This window comes from Lipotes vexillifer, unplaced genomic scaffold (assembly GCF_000442215.2).
Source record: "Lipotes vexillifer unplaced genomic scaffold, Lipotes_vexillifer_v1.1 scaffold95, whole genome shotgun sequence".
Taxonomy (NCBI): domain Eukaryota; kingdom Metazoa; phylum Chordata; class Mammalia; order Artiodactyla; family Lipotidae; genus Lipotes; species Lipotes vexillifer.
In genome coordinates, this window is record NW_006791458.1 from 518,696 (window position 1) to 537,872 (window position 19,177).

The following is a 19,177-nucleotide window of genomic DNA, read 5'->3' on the forward strand; positions in this document are numbered from 1 at the left end:
TGTAGGGAAGCAGTAATCTAGCAATAAAAAGAAGATGCTAAGAGTCTGGAAGGACACCAAGGGCTGTTTCAGGAATTTATTATATGGAATTGGTGCAACTAGCTGCAACAGGCTTGGAAAAATAGGTGGAGATGGCAGCATAATACTAGATGTCCTTATTGCCTTTGCCTTTCACAAATGTTATCTCTGCAATTAATTGCAGAGTAAAAGTGGCCTCTGGATTAGTTAAAACATTCATAGAGTGTGGATTGGTGGAATGTATTTTATTTCGAGGGACTGTTTTCATTGTTTCAAATTTATTTTATATTCTTGCTGAAGGCCATATGATGAATAAGATTGGTGTATGTGTGTTTTTATTCTCTTTTCTGTGCTGACCTGTTTGACAATGTTGGTGCTTTTCTAGGCCGCAGTTTCAGCATCCTTCTTGACAATTCACTCACCTACCCTGTTGACTGGGCTAAAGCGTTTATTTCATAACCCGTTTATTTCATTTCAGAGGTCACACAGAGAGGTCGTTTGAGGTGGAGTAGGATTTCAAATCTTTTTTCTCTCTCAATTCTTTGCAGTGTTTTCCTATTTAATCTTATCAAACAATTGGAAGCTGATGATTTTATATCCAGCATTCTAGATAATGACTAGCTTGACTGCTTTGTGGATACTCTCAGTCTTTGGGAGGAACTCTAGCCTTGGCGAGCCATGAAACTCTAAATCACTGCTCTGAGCAGAAATACTGCATTTATGACACATTGCTGATATTTTTGCCCATTTCAAAAAATAGCTTCGAGGGATAATTAAATTTATATGCACTTTTTGAAGAACCTGATTACATACTTATATTTCCAAATCATCGTTATTTTCACATTAGATCTTTGCCATAAAGAACTATTTAATGAAATTGGTCCAAGGGATTTTGATGATGATTATTTTTATGTAGATATCTCTCGGATAACTTGGCATTTTTGTAACTCACGACACAGTTTAGAGAATAATGTTCTTCAAAGTTCAAATTCTTTGGTTGTTTCAAATCGCTGATATAAGGATATTTTGAAAAAAGTATGTTGCTGTGTACTACTAATGAATTTTTGTGGTAAGAGCATTTTTTTGTGGTAGAATTTGACTGGAATTTTAAATAATCATAATTGTACATGGTTAAAGCACCTGCACTTATATTATGTCACTTGCGCCTTTCACAACCCTCATATTAGTAAACAAGCCCTTTTTATTTTGAAGAACCAATGATGCCTAAGGACACAGGCAGCATCCAAGTGTTCCATGTAATTAAAGTATAATTCTGACATGAATATTCTTTTTGACATGAATATTTAAAAATTAACATGATAACTCCTGGACTTCCCTGGTGACGCAGTGGTTAAGAATCTGCCAATGTAGGAGACACGGGTTGGAGCCCTGGTCTGGAAGATCCCACATGACGCAGGGCGAATAAGCCCATGTGCCACAACTACTGAAACTCGCATGCCACAACTACTGAAGCCCACACGCCTAGAGCCCATGCTCTGCAACAAGAGAAGCCACCTCAATGAGAAGCCCGTGCACAGCAACGAAGAGTAGCTCCCGCTCACCACAGCTAGAGAAAGCCCTCGTGCAGCAACGAAGACCCAACGTAACCAAAAATAAATAAATAAATTAATTAATTAAAAAAAGAAACATGATAACTCCTTAGACTTTTAGAAAGTTTAAGTTTTACAAAGGGGCTTTTACATATCTCATTTCAGTTCACAATTACCCTGGTAAATGATATAGATTTTTCCAGCTTTTTTGAGATATAATTGGCATATGTCATTGTGTGAGTTTAAGATGTACAGTGTGATGATTTGTTATGTGTATGTATTGCAAAATGACTACCACAATATGGTTAGTTAACACATTCATCACTTCACATAGTTACCGTGTGTGTGTGTGTGTGTAAGAACTTCTAAGATTTACTCTATTAGAAACTTTAAGTATATTGTACAGTATTGTTAACTATAGTCACCATTCTGTAGATTAGATACTCAGATCTTATTCACCTTATGAATGAAAGTTTGTACCCTTTAACTGTTTCTATGAGTTCAGTATTTTTTTAGATTCCACATATAAGTAAGATCATACAGCACTGGTCTTCCTCTCTCTGACTTATTTCTCTTAACCTAATGCCCTCATGGTTCATCCATGTTGTCACAAGTGGCAGGATTTCCTTTTTATAGAAGAATAATATTCCATTCTGTGTGTGTGTGTGTGTGTGTGTGCGCGTGCGTGTGTGTGTGTATCACATCTTCTTCATCCATTCATCCATCAACAGACACTTAGGTTGCCTCTACGTCTTGGCTGTTATAAAGAATGCTGCATCAGTTAATCTACGACAGAGGCAAGACTACACAATGGTGGAAAGACAATCTCTTCAACAAATAGTGTGGGAAAAACTGGAAAGCTACATGTAAAAAAATGAAATTAGATCACTCTTTTACACAAAAATAAGCTCAAAATAGATTAAAGACCTAAATTTGAGACTGAACACTATAAAACTCCTAGATGAAAACATAGGCAGATCACTCTCTGACATAAATCGCAGCAATATCTTTTTCAGTCCATCTCCCAGAATAATGGAAATAAAAATAAAAATAAACAAATGAGACCTAATTAAACTCAAAAGTTTTTGAACAGCAAAGGCAACCATAAACAAAACAAAAAAACACCCCACAGATTGGGAGAAAATATTTGCAAATGATGTGACCGACAGGGATTAGTCTCTAAAATTTACCAACAGCTCATGAGGCTTAATATCATCAAAACAAAAAACCCAATCAAAAAATGCGCAGAAGACCTAAATAGACATTTCTCCAAAGAAGACATACAGATGGGCAAGAGGCACATGAGAAGATGTTTAATATCGCTAATTATTAGAGAAATGAAAGTCAAAACTACAATGAGATATCACCTCACACCAGTCAAAACAGCTATCATGAAAAAATCTCTAAACAATAAATGCTGGAGAGGGTGTGGAGAGAAGGGAACCTTCCTACACTGTTGGTGGGAATGTAAATTAGTAAAGCCACTATGGAGAACAGTGTGGAGTTTCCTTAAAAAACTAAAAATAGAGCTACCATATGACCCTGCAATCCCACTTCTGGGCATGTATCTGGAGAAGAACATGGTCCAAAAGGATGCACGCACCCCAGTGTTCATTACAGCACTGTTTATAATAGCCAAGACATGGAAGCAACCTAAATGTCCATCGACAGAGGAATGGATAAAGAAGATGTGATACATGTATACAATGGAATATAACTCAGCCATTAAAAAGAATGAAATAATGCCATTTGCAGCAACATGGATGGACTTAGAAATTGTCATACTGAGTGAAGTAAGTCAGACAGAGAAAGTGAAATATTGTATGATATCCATTATATATGGAATCTAAAAAAAATGATACAAATGAACTTATCTACAAAACAGAAACAGACTCATAGACTTAGAGAATGAACTTATGATTACCAGGCAGAAGGGTGGGAGGAAGGGATAGTTAGGGAGTTTGGGATGGACATGTACACACTGCTATATTCAAAATGGATAACAAACCAGGGCCTACTGTATAGCACAGGGATCTCTGCTCAATGTCATGTGGCAGCCTGGATGGGAGGGGCGTTTGGGGGAGAATGGATACATGTATATGTATGGCTGAGTCACTTTGCTGTGCACCTGAAGCTGTCACAACGTTGTTCATTGGTTATACTCCAATATAAAATAAAAGTTTAAAAAAAAAGAATGTTGCAATGAACATGGTTGTACAGGAACTTCTTAGCGCTAGTGATTTAATTTCTTTTGGATATGTACCCACAAGCAGGATTGCTGGATCATATGGTAGTTCTGGTTTTAATTTTTTGAGAAACTTCCATACTGTTTTCCATAGTGACTATACTAAGTTACATTCTTATCATCACTGTACAAGATTCCCTGTTTTTCACATCCTAGCTAGCAAGCACTTATCTCTTGTCTTTTTTATGATAGCCATTCTAACAGGTGTGAGGTGGTTGTTCATTGTGGTTCTGATTTGCATGTCCCTGATGCAAATTCTTTCGCATGTGGTTATCCAGTTTTCCCAACACCATTCATTGAATGAGACTATCATTTCTCCATTGAGCATTCTTGACTCCATTGTCAAATATTAGTTGGCCATATATGTGAGGGTTTATTTCTGGACTCTCAGTTCTGCTTCATTGGTCTCTGTGTCTGTTTTTACGACAGACCCTTACTGTTTTGATTACTGTAGTTTTGTAGGATAGTTTAAAATCAGGAGTGTGATACCTCTAGCTTTATTATTCTTGTTTCAGATTACTTTAGCTATTCAGAATCTTTTGTTCCATACAAATTTTATGATTGTTCCATTTCTATAAAAACTCCCATTGGAATTTTGGTAAGTATTGCATTGAATCTACAGATGGCTTTGGGTGGTGGATATTTTAACAATATTAATTCTTCTGATTCATGAACATGGGATATCTTTCCATTTATTTGCATCTTCTTTAGTTTCTTTCATCAATGTTCTATAGATTTCATTGTACAGATCTTTAACCTCCTTGATCAAGCATTCCTTATCTCTAAGTATTGTATTGTTTTTGATGCTCCTGTGAAGAGGATTGTTTTCTTAATTTCATTTTCAGATAGTTTATTGTTAGTGTATAAAATTACAACTGATTTTTATATGTTAATTTTGTATACTGCAGCTTTATTGAATTAGTTTGTTCTAGCAGCTTTTTGGCAGTCTTTAGGGTTTTCTATATGCAAGATCATATCATCTGCCAATAGAGACAGTTTTACTTCTTTCTTTCTAATTTGGATATCTTTTATTTCTTTTTTTCTTGCTTGATTGCTATGGCTAGGACTTTTAGTACTGTGTTGAATAGGAGTTGTGATTGGCCCCCTTATTTTTGATCTGAGAGGAAAAGCTTTCAGCCTCTCATCATTGAGTATGATATGAGCTGTGGGCTTGTTATATAATGGCCTTTATTATGTTGAGGTACATTCCTTCTAATCTAACTTGTCAAGGATTTTTATCATGAAAAAGTGTTGATTTTTTCAAATGCTTTTTCTGCATCTATTGAGTTAATTGTATTATTTTTACCTTTCGTTTTGGTTTGCATATGCTGAATCATCCTTGCATCCCAGAGCTGAATCCCATTTGCTCATGGTGTATGATTTTTCCAATGTGTTGTTGAATTTGGTTTGCTAGTATTTTGTTGAGGATTTTTGCATCTATATGTATCAAGGATATTAGCCTGTAGTTTTCTTTTCTTCCAGTATCCTTATCTGACTTTGGTGTCGGGTAATCCTGGCCTTGTAAAGTGAGTTTGGGAGCATTCCTTTCTCTTTAATTTTTTTTTGAATAGTTTAAGAATAATTGGCATTAATTCTTCTTTGAATGCTTGGTAAAATTCACCAGTGAAAACATTTGGTTCTGGTCTTTTCTTTGTTGGGAAGTTTTTCATTACTGATTAAATCTTTTTACTTATCTCTTACTTATAATTGGTTTGTTCATATTTTCTTTTTCTTCATGACTCAGTCTTAGTAAATTGTATGTTTCTAGTAATTTATCCATTTCTTCTAGATTGCTTAATTTATTGGTGTACAATTGTTCCTAGTAGTCTCATGACCCTTTGTATTTCTGTGGTATCAGCTGGAATGGAATGTCTCCTCTTCCATTAATAATTCTATTTATTTGTGCCCTTTTTTTTTCTTGTTTAGTCTAGCTAAAGGTTTGTCAGTTTTGTTTATCTTTTCAAATACCCAACTCTTAATCTTCTTGGTCTTCTATGATTGTTTTATTTTCATTGGTATCCTGTTTTCTATTTCATTTATTTCTGATATAATCTTTATAATTTCCTCTTTCTGCCAATGTTGGGCCTAGTTTTTTCTTCTTTTCCTAGTTCCTCAAGGTATGTTAGGTTGTTTATTTGAGAACTTTATGTTTTTCCTGATACATGAGTTTACAGCTATGAACATTCCTCTTGGAACAGTTTTTGTTGCATTCCATAAGTTTTGTTATGTTGTGTTTCTGTTTCATTTGTCTCAAAAATTTTTTTTTCACTTTTGATTTATTCTTTTATCCATTGATTGCTCAGGATTGTGTTGTTTTATTTCATATATGTGTGCATTTTCCAGCTTTCCTCCTGTTATTGATTTCCAGTTTCATACCATTGTGGCAGGAAAAGATACTTGATATAATTTCTATCTTCTTGAATTTTTTGAAACTTGTTTTGTGACCTAGCATATAATATATACTAGAAAATGTTCTGTGCATACTTGAGAAGAATATATTCTGTTGCTGTCAGGTGGAATGTTCTGTATGTCTCTTAGGTCCATTTGTTTTACAGCATTGTTCAAATCTACTGTTTCCTTATTGATTCTTGGTCTGGATGCTCTAACCATTGTTAAGAGTGGAGTATTAAAGTCCCCAACTATTATTGTATTCCTGTTTATTTCTCCTTTTAGTTCTATTAGTATTTGCTTTATATATTAAGGTGCTCTAATGTTGCATATATATTTACAATTGTTATATCTTGATAAATTGACCCCTTTATCATTATATAATGACCTTCTTTGTCTCCTGTGTGCATTTTAGTTTAAAATCTATAAGGTAGGTATTAATATTTCTGTCTTTACAGCTAGAGAAACAGACTGAAAGAAGTAAAGTGATTTGCCCCAGATTATGCAGCTACTGATTGGCACAATTTCTCTATACTGATGTGGTCATTGTTAGCTGATTTATCTTAGTAAAGCCCCTGATTTTGTAGGGACCAGATTAACTAGAAGATCTGTATTCTAAAAATTGAACAAATAGCCTATCCTTATGAAAAATTGGAGTTTATTCATATTTAGTCAGACAGTGAATCATTGTTATAGAGAATAAAACATGGTATTATATTAGTAACATACATGATGTTATTATAAGTACATAGTTAACTAATTATATTGAAATAAGTTTAGGATCCTATCCCTTAAACAACTAGCTTTGAAGTTGATGCCTGACATTTCACCTTATTTATCATTTCTTTCTGTTAAGCAAACTCTAGGCATTCATCCATTCTCCTGCTCCCTCTCCCCTCCCCCTTCTCTTCTTCTCTTCCCGCCTTCCCCTCTTTATTTCCCTTCCTACCTCTCTCAAATGCAAATGAGCCTAATAGTTGCATTACTAAATCACTATCATCTTGTCTCCATATCAACAATTAATATATTGGTTCCATTCCAGGATAATATAACTTGATTCTGGGAAGCTTAGAGTAGGAGAATATTAGGATTGAGTTTATTGTTAATTCATTCATGCTTTCATTCATTCAAGAATTTATTTGTTCATTAAATATTAATTGAGCACTAATTATATACCAGGTATTGTAATAAACTCTAGAGACATAATGGTGAACAAAAAAAGACAGTATCTCTGCCCTCCTTTATTATAATGAGGAAGATAGATATTATTTAAATAAACACAAATATGAACGTAAAAATTGCATTAGTGAAAAGTGCTACCAAGATGAAATATTTAGTTCTTTAAGATCTTAAAGGAAGATTAGAGCAAGCCTTGAAATAAAGTGCTGAGGAATCTAGAATGCCAGTATGGACTATGTTTACTTTATAACTTTTCTTAAATTTAGAGGGATGGAGAATCTCTGTAGAATTAATGGGATTTGATGAACTAAATGGGGCCCTGATAATATTTACCACCATGTAGGCAATGAAACCTAATTGCCAAAATAAAAAGGAGAAATCCGTCTCCAGGTATTTCCAGTCTTTTCACTTATAGCTACTTCTCCTTACTTTATACCTACTTGCTTCTGTTACCTGTGTGGTCAGCTACATCATACTTTATCCACATAATTTATATGTATATGTCTATATGTTTCTCCGAATCTTTCAGTCAGTTTGGAAAAGATATACTGGAATACTCACCTATATTTCTAGGGAAATGTCAACCTAAAAGTGTCAAATGATGACAAAGTTACAAGCTAGCCTACATAAATAAAGTTCTTTTGAACTTTGCTGTTTAGGAATAAGATGAATTCTAATAAAGAAACAATAAATTGTCCCAGGTGTGATGATGCTTTGGAAAGTATGATGCTGCCAAATATAATTTAAGAGTATTAGGACAAATCAAAGACTTATCTCTTTTAAAAAATATATACAGTTCAAATTATGTTACAGAGGGCTTCCCTGGTGGCACAGTGATTGAGAGTCCGCCTGCCGATGCGGGGCACACAGGTTCGTGCCCCGGTCCGGGAAGATCCCACATGCCGTGGAGCGGCTGGGCCAGTGAGCCATGGCCGCTGAGCCTGTGCTCCGCAACGGTGCTCCACAACGGGAGAGGCCACAACAGTGAGACACCCGCGTACTGCCAAAAAAAAAAAAAAAAGAAAAGAAAATTATGTTACAGAGACACAACATTCATTATACTACAAGGCCACTTAGTATGTTTCATTCAGGAATGAAAAGTACTGGAAAAAGGGTGAGGGGAGTATTACATATCTTTAAAAGGGGAATAGTTAGGGGGCTCCTCTGTTGTATGCTGAGCCAGTTCAGCTTCTCAATACCAGTATCAGCTACATGGTCCCTCTCCCCTCCTCAGAAGGGTAAGGCTGTCTTATACAGTCTTCATCCCCATATCCAAGTCCTCCAGTTGGGACATGTGAGCTGCTTGTCTGAAAGGAAGTATGGAATCTTCTCAACTGGATCCATTGACAGTCTGCTCACGTTACCAAAACACAAAGTTTCCTTTTTTTCTCATTTATTTGTGTGTTTTTATTTCAGCCTGTCTCTGGGTGATTTGGACTGGACAGTGTCAGCATCCCAGAGAATAAGAGCAGTGCTCTGAGTGGTGTTGATTTTTTGGTCAATCTCAGCTTTAGTGCAATCCACAGTGAATTAGAGAGTGTAGAAATTTCTCAGCAGCTCTTTCATAGACAGCTTCTCAGGACTATGCCAAGTGTTTACCGAGACAGCCAGTCAGGCATCTCCTTTTAGGCTCTTAAAAAAAATTCTACTACTGCCCTCTGTGGCAGCATCAGAAACCAGTTCTTGCTGGCCTTTCATAGTCACTGACTACCAGAATGACATGGAGAACGTCACCCTACTTAGCTGAGCCTTGGTTTCCTCATAGATAAAATGGGGATAATAATATCTACCACCTGAAGTTCTTATGAAGATTTAAAAACTAATATAGATAAAGAATGTAGCACTTTGCTTGGTACATGGTAGACATCTAAATAAACAGTAACTTCAGTAATTAATAATTATTTTTATAACAGTAATTTTTGATTTTTATATATAAAAAGTCCCACACTGCCACAGATCTTCCCTAATTTTGAGATCTAGTAAATCCAGCCAAGAAAAGACCCAAAGCACAGCATTGCTCTTGTCAACCTTTGTAGATCTTCATCTGGCCCTTGATTTTATTTTCCAAGCAAATTTCATTGTCTGTAGGGCTATCTACTTCCTCACAGATTGTCTCAGCCAGCTGTGCCTACAGTATAAAGTGAAAATTAATTTCTTTTACTTCTTCCAAAAGGAAAAGAATTAGTAACTAGCTTCAAAGTCCAAAGAGGGAGATTTAATAGTTCTTCGACATCTGTACTTAGATGAAGTGAAAGGGTAGTTCATTTTTAAATATAATCCATTTATGGTTTTGTTAACATTTAAGCAGGTCCAGAGAAGACAGTCATCACCTGCTCAACATCTAAAGCCTCTGTGGTCAAATATGAAAAGGTCCCTGTGAGGGTGTTGGAACAGGCATCTCTTCTTCCTAGCGATATTCATCATGCTTTAGGAAGCAGAAAATATAAATGTGCTTGTTGTCACCTTATTAAATTCCAATTGAATATCATATAAAAACATCTTCCTATTAGGATATTGTTGGAATAAAGACTCTTCTTTTCAACTGGTTCATTCTAAATAATTCTTATTAAAGAAGTCAGTGTAGATGGATACATTTAAGCAGCTTGGATAGTGAATCCAAATTTACTATGGCACAGGGTGAATGTATTATTTTAAGTTGGTTTTGATCCTTTTATTTTTTTTTAATATTTTAATTTTATTGGAGTATAGTTGATTTACAGCACTGTGTTAGTTTCAGGTGTACAACAAAGTGATTCAGTTATACATATATTCATTCTTTTTTAGATTCTTTTCTCATATAGGTTATCACAGAATATTGAGTAGAGTTCCTTGTGCTATACAGTAGATCTTTGTTGGTTATCTATCTTATATATAATAGTATGTGTATGTTCATCCAAAGCTCCTGATTTATCCCTTGCCCTCATGTTTCCCCTCTGGTAACCATAATTTTGTTTTCGGTATCTGTAAGTCTGTTTTGTAAATAAGTTCATTTGTATCTTTTAAAAAAATTAGATTCCACATATGAGTGATATCATATGATATTTGTCTTTTTGTCTGGCTTAGTTCACTTAGTATGATAGTCTCTAGGTCCATCCATGTTACTGCAAATGATATTATTTCATTCTTTTTTATGGCTGAGTAATATTCCATTGTATATATGTACCACATCTTCTTTATCCATTCCTCTGTCTTTGGACATTTAGGTTGCTTCCATATCATGGCTATCGTAAATAGTGCTGCAGTGAACATTGGGATGCATGTGTCCTTTTGGATTATGGTTTTCTCTGCATATACGGAGGGCGAATATTTTGGATCCAGGTTATGCTATGTGCTGGTCAATATTTCAGTAGATATACATACAGAATTTTAAGAACTTAGAAAACAAAAAGAAAGCATTGTGTTTATCCACTCCCAAAATGAAAATTAGTGACACTTTATAGTATGTCAGTAGGTTAAAAATACCTTTCACAGAGGAACTGGTGATCAGATAGGGTTTTGAGCTCATGGGGGATGGTGGATGAGAAGACGTGCATTGAATACAGATGCCGTCTGGTATGGCTTCCTCCAGCTCACAAAACAGGTCACTTAGCTTCTGCACGCTGTGGTTTCTCATCTGTACAATATTTTGATACCTTGTAGGTAATGAGATAATCAAGACAGAGATCTTTGTACAATGCTTGGTACTGATATTTCCATCAGTAGCAGCTGTTCTCATTATAGCATGATTATTATCATTATTAAATTATACCTGGAATATCGCACTCAGAGGCACAACATTTTTTAAAGGGGTATTTAGCGATCAGAAAACTAAAATATGAGTGACACATAAACCACGGAGTATGAAGAACCAGTAGAAGAAAGTAGAGGAGGGGCATATTTCCCTTGTGGAAGGGAAGCTAGGAGAGGGAGGATGGCAGTGTTTAAACAGGATAGCTATTTTCAAATCACTACAAACTTTCCTCTTAAAAGAGCACACTATGTCTGCCCTAAGGGCAAAAGTAGATTAATGGTAAAAGACGCCAAAAGGCAATTTTTTTCTGGAATATATTTTTAAAAAAAGAAGGAAAGAAAGAAAAGTTCATTGCAGTTGCAGCTGGTAAAAAAAATCCAGTAGATTGCTGTGTGCTGTAAAACCATTTTCTAGGAAAGAAGGAATTCTTGCATTGGGCAAGTGGTGGGATTATATAATTTCTAGGGAGCTCTGGGTTGATATTTACTTGGCATCAGCAAAAATATGTAGGACTTTAGTTAAAGGACATTTAGGAAATCACTGGTTTATGTGAGGATGCAGCTCCCATATGCATATACCTCTGGGAGCAGTGCTATTTAGGAAAGATGAAAATCATATCCCTGCTAAGATTTTAAGTAGAATGGTGTGTGTGTTTTGCTGATAGTCTGTTGCCATGTTGCTGGCAATCTTCCTTTTCTTAGGTTTTCCTCACAGGAATACATTTTACAGTTGCGTCTGTGAGGAATCAGTCTAAGGCCCCCACGTTTTCCCATCTTTCTAAGTAATCTTAGAACCCCCTTGAGGTTTTTGATCAGTCTCCTTAATGCTTTAAGAAGGATAAGAACAGAAGAAAATGTATGTGTGCATGTGTCTGTGTCTGTGGGGGTGGTGGTGGTAAATAATGAAGCTACCAGATATTACAGGTGATCCTCATTATTTCAAATAAGAAAAATATTCTTGAGACATTCAAGTGAGGCTTCGACATAATTATTCATCAAGGGGAAAGCAAATGCATTGCAAACACTCCATGGTGTCATGGTATACAAATTTAATTCAAGCCACTGACCTGTTTTGATATTTTCTTGAAGTGTATCTAGTACTGTGGAAGTAGGAGGTTTGTCTTCCATTCCTTGTGGTGTGGAGATACCTTTTTAGATGTGATCTTCGTTTAACAATTATTAGTCCCACGTGACCATAGACAAGTACCGGGATGTGTGTTTAGAATATCTGGCACCTCATGCAGATATTATTTGTGACCTTCGTGTATCTCTGGACTTTGACTTCCACCCTTTCAATTCTTCCACTGTTAGAAAGTAGAGTAGTGACTTGGATATCCAGGGTGCACCTTTTTTTCAAATTTCTTTTATTGAAGTATAGTTGATTTATAGTGTTGTATTAATTTCTGCTCTGTAGCAAAGTGATTCAGTTATATGTGTGTGTGTGTGTGTGTGTATATATATATATATATATATATATATATATATATATATTCTTTTTCATATTCTTTTCCATTACGGTTTATTACAGGATATTGAATATAGCTCCCTATACTATACAGTAGGAACTTGTTTTTTATCCATTCTATGTATAATAGTTTGCCTCTGCTAATCCCAAACTCCAAATCCATCCCTCCCCCACCCCTCCCCCCTTGGCAACCACAGGTCTGTTCTCTCTGTCTGTGAATCTGTTTCTGTTTCATACATAAGTTCATTTGTGTTATATTTTAGATTCCACATATAAGTAGTGATATCCTATGGTATTTGTCTTTCTCTGTCTGACTTACTTCATTCAGTATGATAATCTCTAGGTCCACATATGTTGCTGCAAATGGCATTATTTCATTCTTCTTTATGGCTGAGTAATATTTCATTATATATATGTACCACATCTTCTTTATCCATTCATGTGTCAATACACATTTAGGTTGTATCTATGTCCTGGCTATTGTAAATAGTGCTGCTATGAACATAGGGGTGCATGTATCCTTTTGAATTATAGTTTTTTCCAGTTATATGACCAGGAGTGGGATTGCTGGATCATATGGCAACTCTATTTTTAGTTTTTTTGGACCCTCCATACTGGTTTTCATAGTGGCTACACCAATTTATATTCCCACCAACAGTGTAGGAGGGTTCCCTTTTCTCCACACTAAAGGGTGCATCTTGATGTTGAGTATGAAAAATGAAAATAGTGAACTCTACAGTTTTTTCCCCCCAGAGTAAAAAGAAGTATTTTTTACATTTTTCATTTTCTCTTTCTGTAGTCTCTATTTTTTTCCTCCTGGAATCCCAGTAGGTTGATCTTGGATCCCGCATGGCTCTGAACTAAAATTCTTAGATATTTTTCTCTCAACTTTGTAATATTTCTTTTATTCTAAAGAAACTATTACTAGTGAATATTATATTTTGGCAATCATGTTTTCAATTTATAAGACCTCTTCCTTATGCTTTGACTACTAGTTTTCCATAGTCATTTGTTCTCTTTTGGAATGTTCTTTTTAATTTAAATGATATCAGTTTAAGCTGTTTTACAAGTTTGCTTCTGCTTTCTTCATCTATTTCCTTTTGTGATGATGTATGTTTGTTTATCTTGATCTTTCTTTTTCATGCTGATGGTTTCCCTTATTCATCTGCTGATCTTGGTAGTCTATTTATATTTGTAAATAAACAGCTAGTTTGATCAGCTCAGGTTATGAGAGAGGTTTTCTGACCTGATGTGAGTTTCCCCAGTACTGTTATATGGTTGTTTGCATAGCCAGCTTCTTTGCTGAGAAGTGCAGGGCAAGAGGAGAATTGGGCATGCTGATCAGACAACCTCTCTCTTTGTTTTTTAACTTTTTATTTTATATTGGAGTGTAGTTGATTAACAATGTTGTGTTAGTTTCAGGTGTACAACAAAGTGATTCAGTTATACATATACATGTATCTATTCTTTTTCAAATTCTTTTCCCAGTTAGGTTGGTACAGAATATTGAGCCGAGTTCCCTGTGCTACATGGTAAAGACAACCTCTCTCTTTCGTAGAGTATGCTAGGACCTTTCACAGGTAACCAAGACTCATCTGAGGCTTAAGCACTTCAGATTATTTCACTCTTTCACTCCTGGAAGGAACTGATGGTACTACCACCTAGTTTTTTTCCCCTCCATTTATAGAGGTGCCTATGGCTATCTGGGACTCTGTTCTGGTCCTCTCTTCAGGCCAGTATCTAAACTAGGAATACAGGCATCCCCCACTTTGTGTAGGGAGCCTTCTTCCAGCATTATCTTGAGTGCAGTCACCAGAGCCAGTTGTAGGAGAAAGATGAAGACTGGTCTAGTGGTTCCATGTGGTTCCCACTCTGGGTTTCCTAACTGAGTTTGCAAATTCTCCAGTACATAGGTTCTCACCCTTGCTGCACATGAAATCACCTGAGAAGTTTTTAAAAGTCCAAATGAATGGGTCACACCACAGACCTACTGAATCAGTAATTTTAAAAGCTCCCAGAGTGATGACAATGAACAGCCAAAGTTGAGAAAGTGTGCTCTAGGGGCCTGGTTCTCAGACTTGAGTGGCATGAGAACCTCCTGGAGGGCTTGTTAAAACACAGAGTGTCGGGTCCCATCCCTGGGGTTTCTAAATTAGTGGGTCTGGGATGAGGCCTGAGAATTTGCATTTCTCACAATGCCTTGGTCACACTAATGCTGCAGGTTTGAGGACCACACTGTGAAGTCATGGCTCTAGTATGCTAGTGAGGAGATGGGCTCCCTCCCTTGCATGCCCCCATGTAAAACTTCTTTCTCCATTTGGTTTTCTTTATCTGTGTAACCTCACCTACATCCAAACTTCTGTACATTTTTCAAAATTACTGGCCCATGGATGGCATACTTTCCTATTTTGTAAGGCTATTATGGATTTTAACTCTTCCTTCCTTTTATAGTTATTTATGAGATTCAAGTAAGATGGGAAGGGTATATATGTCATCTTAAACTGGAACTCTCCTTTTTCATACACATATGTAATTTTTAACTGCCTATACAATTTTCAACCTCATTTTTTTTTCCACAAGGAAATACATTTATTTTTTTAGAATTTGGCTCAGAACAGTAACAGAAAAATATATACATTAAAATAAATTAAGATGTGATCATTTAGCTATATGTAATAATTATGTTGGAATATATTAACCTTTCCATGAATTTAATAAAAATAAGATTTGGTTTTAGATTCAATACCATCCTTCCAAATATTTGGTATGAAACTTGGTAGCAGTGCAACTCTCTGGTGTATACAGTGGTTGTAGGTTTTGTCAAAGAACAGCTGATGCCCCTTCACTGTATACTGACCCGCCCCAGACACTGATGGCCAAGCTAACTAGCTTCCTTCCCAGGAATCAACCACGACCTGGAGATTATTTCAGAACTGACAGAGTTCTAAGAATCAGCCAACCTATCTTTTCACATTAACCCACAAGGAAGGAAGTAATTCAAATGCAAACTTTACTCCTTCATTTTATATGTGAACATTGAAATAATGTTGTAGAAACCTTCAGGTTTTCCTAAAATAATAAACAATCTGAAAAACATATGCATGTCCTTTTATAGGTCATCTAAAAGTACCCATAAAAACCTGTCACTAGACCAAATACTGTACTGGCAAAATTTCCACAGCATACAGGAATATTTTATTAAATTCATCACTGAGAAATAGTGTCAAGATGAATCGATTCATTTACTAATGAGATATTCTTGTGAAAGCTCTTGGTAGCCTGGAATAAATTAGAATATAGTTTCACTTTGGAAGTTTTTGATATGAAGAGAGGTTTGTGTGGCTTAGCAGAAAAAACACAGAGGGACCTGGGTCAAACCCTGTCTTGAAGACTCATTAGCCATGTGGCTTTAGGCACACCACTTGACTTAGTTTGGGGTTCTATAAAATGGGAATTAAAACACCTACCTTACTGGTTGTGAGAATTTAGAATAATGCATATGAAGCACCAAGTTCAGAGCCTGGCCCACAGTAGGCACTTAATAAATGGTGGCTATCAGTATTTCTTCCAGGTTGAAATTAATAGCAAGAACCTTGGCCTTTATTATCTTGACACCAGTGCGAGCGTGGAATCTTATTTAGCCAGAATCCAGATTCACAGATGTGGGCTCTAGGTATGACACACAACAAACACTGCCTTAATCAACACTCCAGGGTCATATTCAACATAGTATGAAAAGCTATTGAAGGGAGAGGTGTCTGCTTGTCAGTAGCAACGATCCTTCTGGGATGGTGAATCTTTCAGGGGCTGTAAGTCCTAGTGGCTTCTCAGCTGGCCTGATTCCAACAAGGAGCTCTTGAATCTTGGTCCACGTCCACTCTTCGGAGGACTAGTAGATCCTGCGAGTCGTGTAGTCCAGAGCCATGCTGGTGGCGCCGAGCAGGGCGGGTTCCGCCAAATCCGAAACCACCATGTCCACGTCCTGAACCGAGGACAAGGCTTGTTGGTGGATGACGTCTTTGACAGTGTGGATATAGTGACTGGCTAGGACTCCAGAGAGGATCACAAGGGAAGGATTCATAGTGTGGAGGATGTTCACAACCCCAAGACCCAACACTGTTCCAGCTGTTCTCAGGATGCTCTGGGCCTCTGCATTGCCAAGTTTCGCAGCTTGGATGAGATGGAGTGCGCCCACAGCTTCATCTTTTGGCACTGACATCCCTTCCACCAAGAGCTGGTCTTCTGTTTGAGCAGAGGTGAGAAGGAGAAGCAGTCATTCATCTCAACCTCAGTTTTAAAATTTAAAAGCATATCGCAAATACCTTATTTTCTGAAATATTCTCTTATAATTTGTAGTGTCTAGTATTGCTTATATAGCTGGACCATAATTTATTTAATCTGTTCTCTATTGTAGAACGTAATTCTACTAGTTGCTTTTTAAATAATGTTATAATTTGTGTACAATCAAAGCTATATTGTTAAATGCAATTATGATTATATATGCATGTGTATAGATATACGGCTCTTCTATTCAATATAATACATAATGTTAAGTGTAAATCAATTAAAATTAAACTAAAAATTCAGTTCCACAGTCAGTCCAGGCATGTAACATATGCTCAGTAGCCATATGTTTATGCCACATTAGACAGTGAAAATATACAGAACATTTCCACCATCTCAGAAAAGTCTGAAAACACTAATATATAAACAAATCCATAGAAGTTGAATAGCTACAACATAGAAAATATAAAATTTAAAGTTTTTTGATATGGTTTTATAGGAAATGTACTCATTTCAACTTTCAGGACGAGAGTTTCTTTCATACTTGGTTTACATTCGTGGTGACATCTTGTGCAGCTTACAGGTTATATGGACATTTTTTCTAATGTAAAATGAATGGACTAAAAGAAAAAAGAACTTAAAACTTAAGGAGCATTAGAATTATTGTATACACTGCAGGTCAGTCTTTGAGCAAGTATGACAGCAATGCAGGATATCTATTTTATAAGACGTCAATATCTGGCAAATGACTATTTTCTTCTCTTAAATACCATCAGTTGTAAGATTCACCATTACATTAATAAGAATAATACAATTCTACATTGAATGTACTCATCCCTTGGTAGGTATACCCTGATTTCAAAAATGCTGAAATATAAAAGGAACATCAAGCACATTAGAATTGAAGAAGTATAAGAAAGTCCTTTTCTTAATTGCAAAGGAATCCATTCTTTTATTATTCCTAAGTGGGCAAACCCCAAAGAAGGAAAATTCAGTGTTACCAAATTAGTATCTGCCAATCTCACTGGTGAAAATCTCCCTGCTTGGTTCATTTTCCTGAACACACCATTAGGCTGTTTCTGCCATGGTGTGCGAAGTGAAGCAGTTTGTTAAGTGGGTACATTTACATAGTACCTGCTGGAGTAAAGGGTAGAGTGTGGGTAGACTGTATTACGCTGGCAGTGATCAAGACTTCCACATGAATCAACAGGTACCTTTGGAATTTAGAGTTTTAAATACAGAGAATTTGGGGAGAAATATTTTAGCAGTAGACACAATGCCTGATTGGATTTTTGCTCTGTAACAGTGAAAAGACATCAATATAAAAAAATATGTGAAACCCCCATCAATTGAACACACTGGCTTCCATCCCTCACCTGTATTGAGCTGACTAGGTAATTAAATGAGCTTAGAGCCCAAAAGCTGCTCACCCCTCTGACCACATGGTAAGCACAGCTGTGAAGTTCAGGAATGTGCTGGCCCAAGCTCAGCTTGAAGCTCAACGAACAGCAAGGAGCAATTATAAGAAAACTGATTGGCATTATGGGTTCATAAAGGTGAATCATTTTCTTAAAAACTAAATGATTCCTAAGTCCCTCAGGACCCTGAGTGCTGGATAAGGCTCTGCTCAAAAACTCACACTGTATATAATATTTACCTTTCTGAGAGTCATGGCCACCTTCTTTGATGGTTCTAATGCTCATTTATCTCTTGCTTTGAAATTTCCCATTAGAGCCAAAAATGCAGTTTCAGTGCATGTTGTATATTAAAAATTTTTCTATGGCAAATCTCCTGGAGGGAAGGTAGTGGGAGGGGATACAAACTTGTTCACTAGGTTTTCCTTTAGGCTCAGGAGAGGTGCCAACACTGCTGTCATCCTACAAAAACCGTCTCTTCTTGGCTGGGCCTCATTTTATACTTGATCCTGGTTAAGTGAAAATGCCACATTTGTGGCCTTCTTAGCATTTTTAGTGAAGGCTAGAGAGCACTTTGTGAAACCTGATGTGAACCTAAGAAGCCAGAGGCGTAAATACATCCAAAGACCTTCCCTGAAGCATTTCCAGAAGACTCATGTTGTATTTGTTAGATAGTTGCAGCCCAGTGAATCCAACTCAGACTGACTGTTCTCGTATCCTGAACCTGGCTTCCTGTGTTAGCCCTTGAAGATATGTTCCTTTCAGTAGGCTTTCAATACTGCAAACCAAATACCCCTCTCTTTGTGATGGCCTCCAGAGCCTACCGTCTATCCCTGAGCCATTTCCACTGTAGCTGCTACCATGATTATTATGTTTATTGTCGTCATGATCACTGTCATCTGTA

At 36.4% G+C, this 19,177-nt stretch overlaps 1 protein-coding gene across 3 annotated transcripts in view; it reads left to right on the forward strand.

Annotated features, from left to right (window-relative positions):
• The window catches only part of GABRB2 (gamma-aminobutyric acid type A receptor subunit beta2), a 306,620-nt gene that overhangs the window by 152,158 nt on the left and 135,285 nt on the right, over positions 1-19,177 (forward strand). The window lies entirely within an intron of this gene.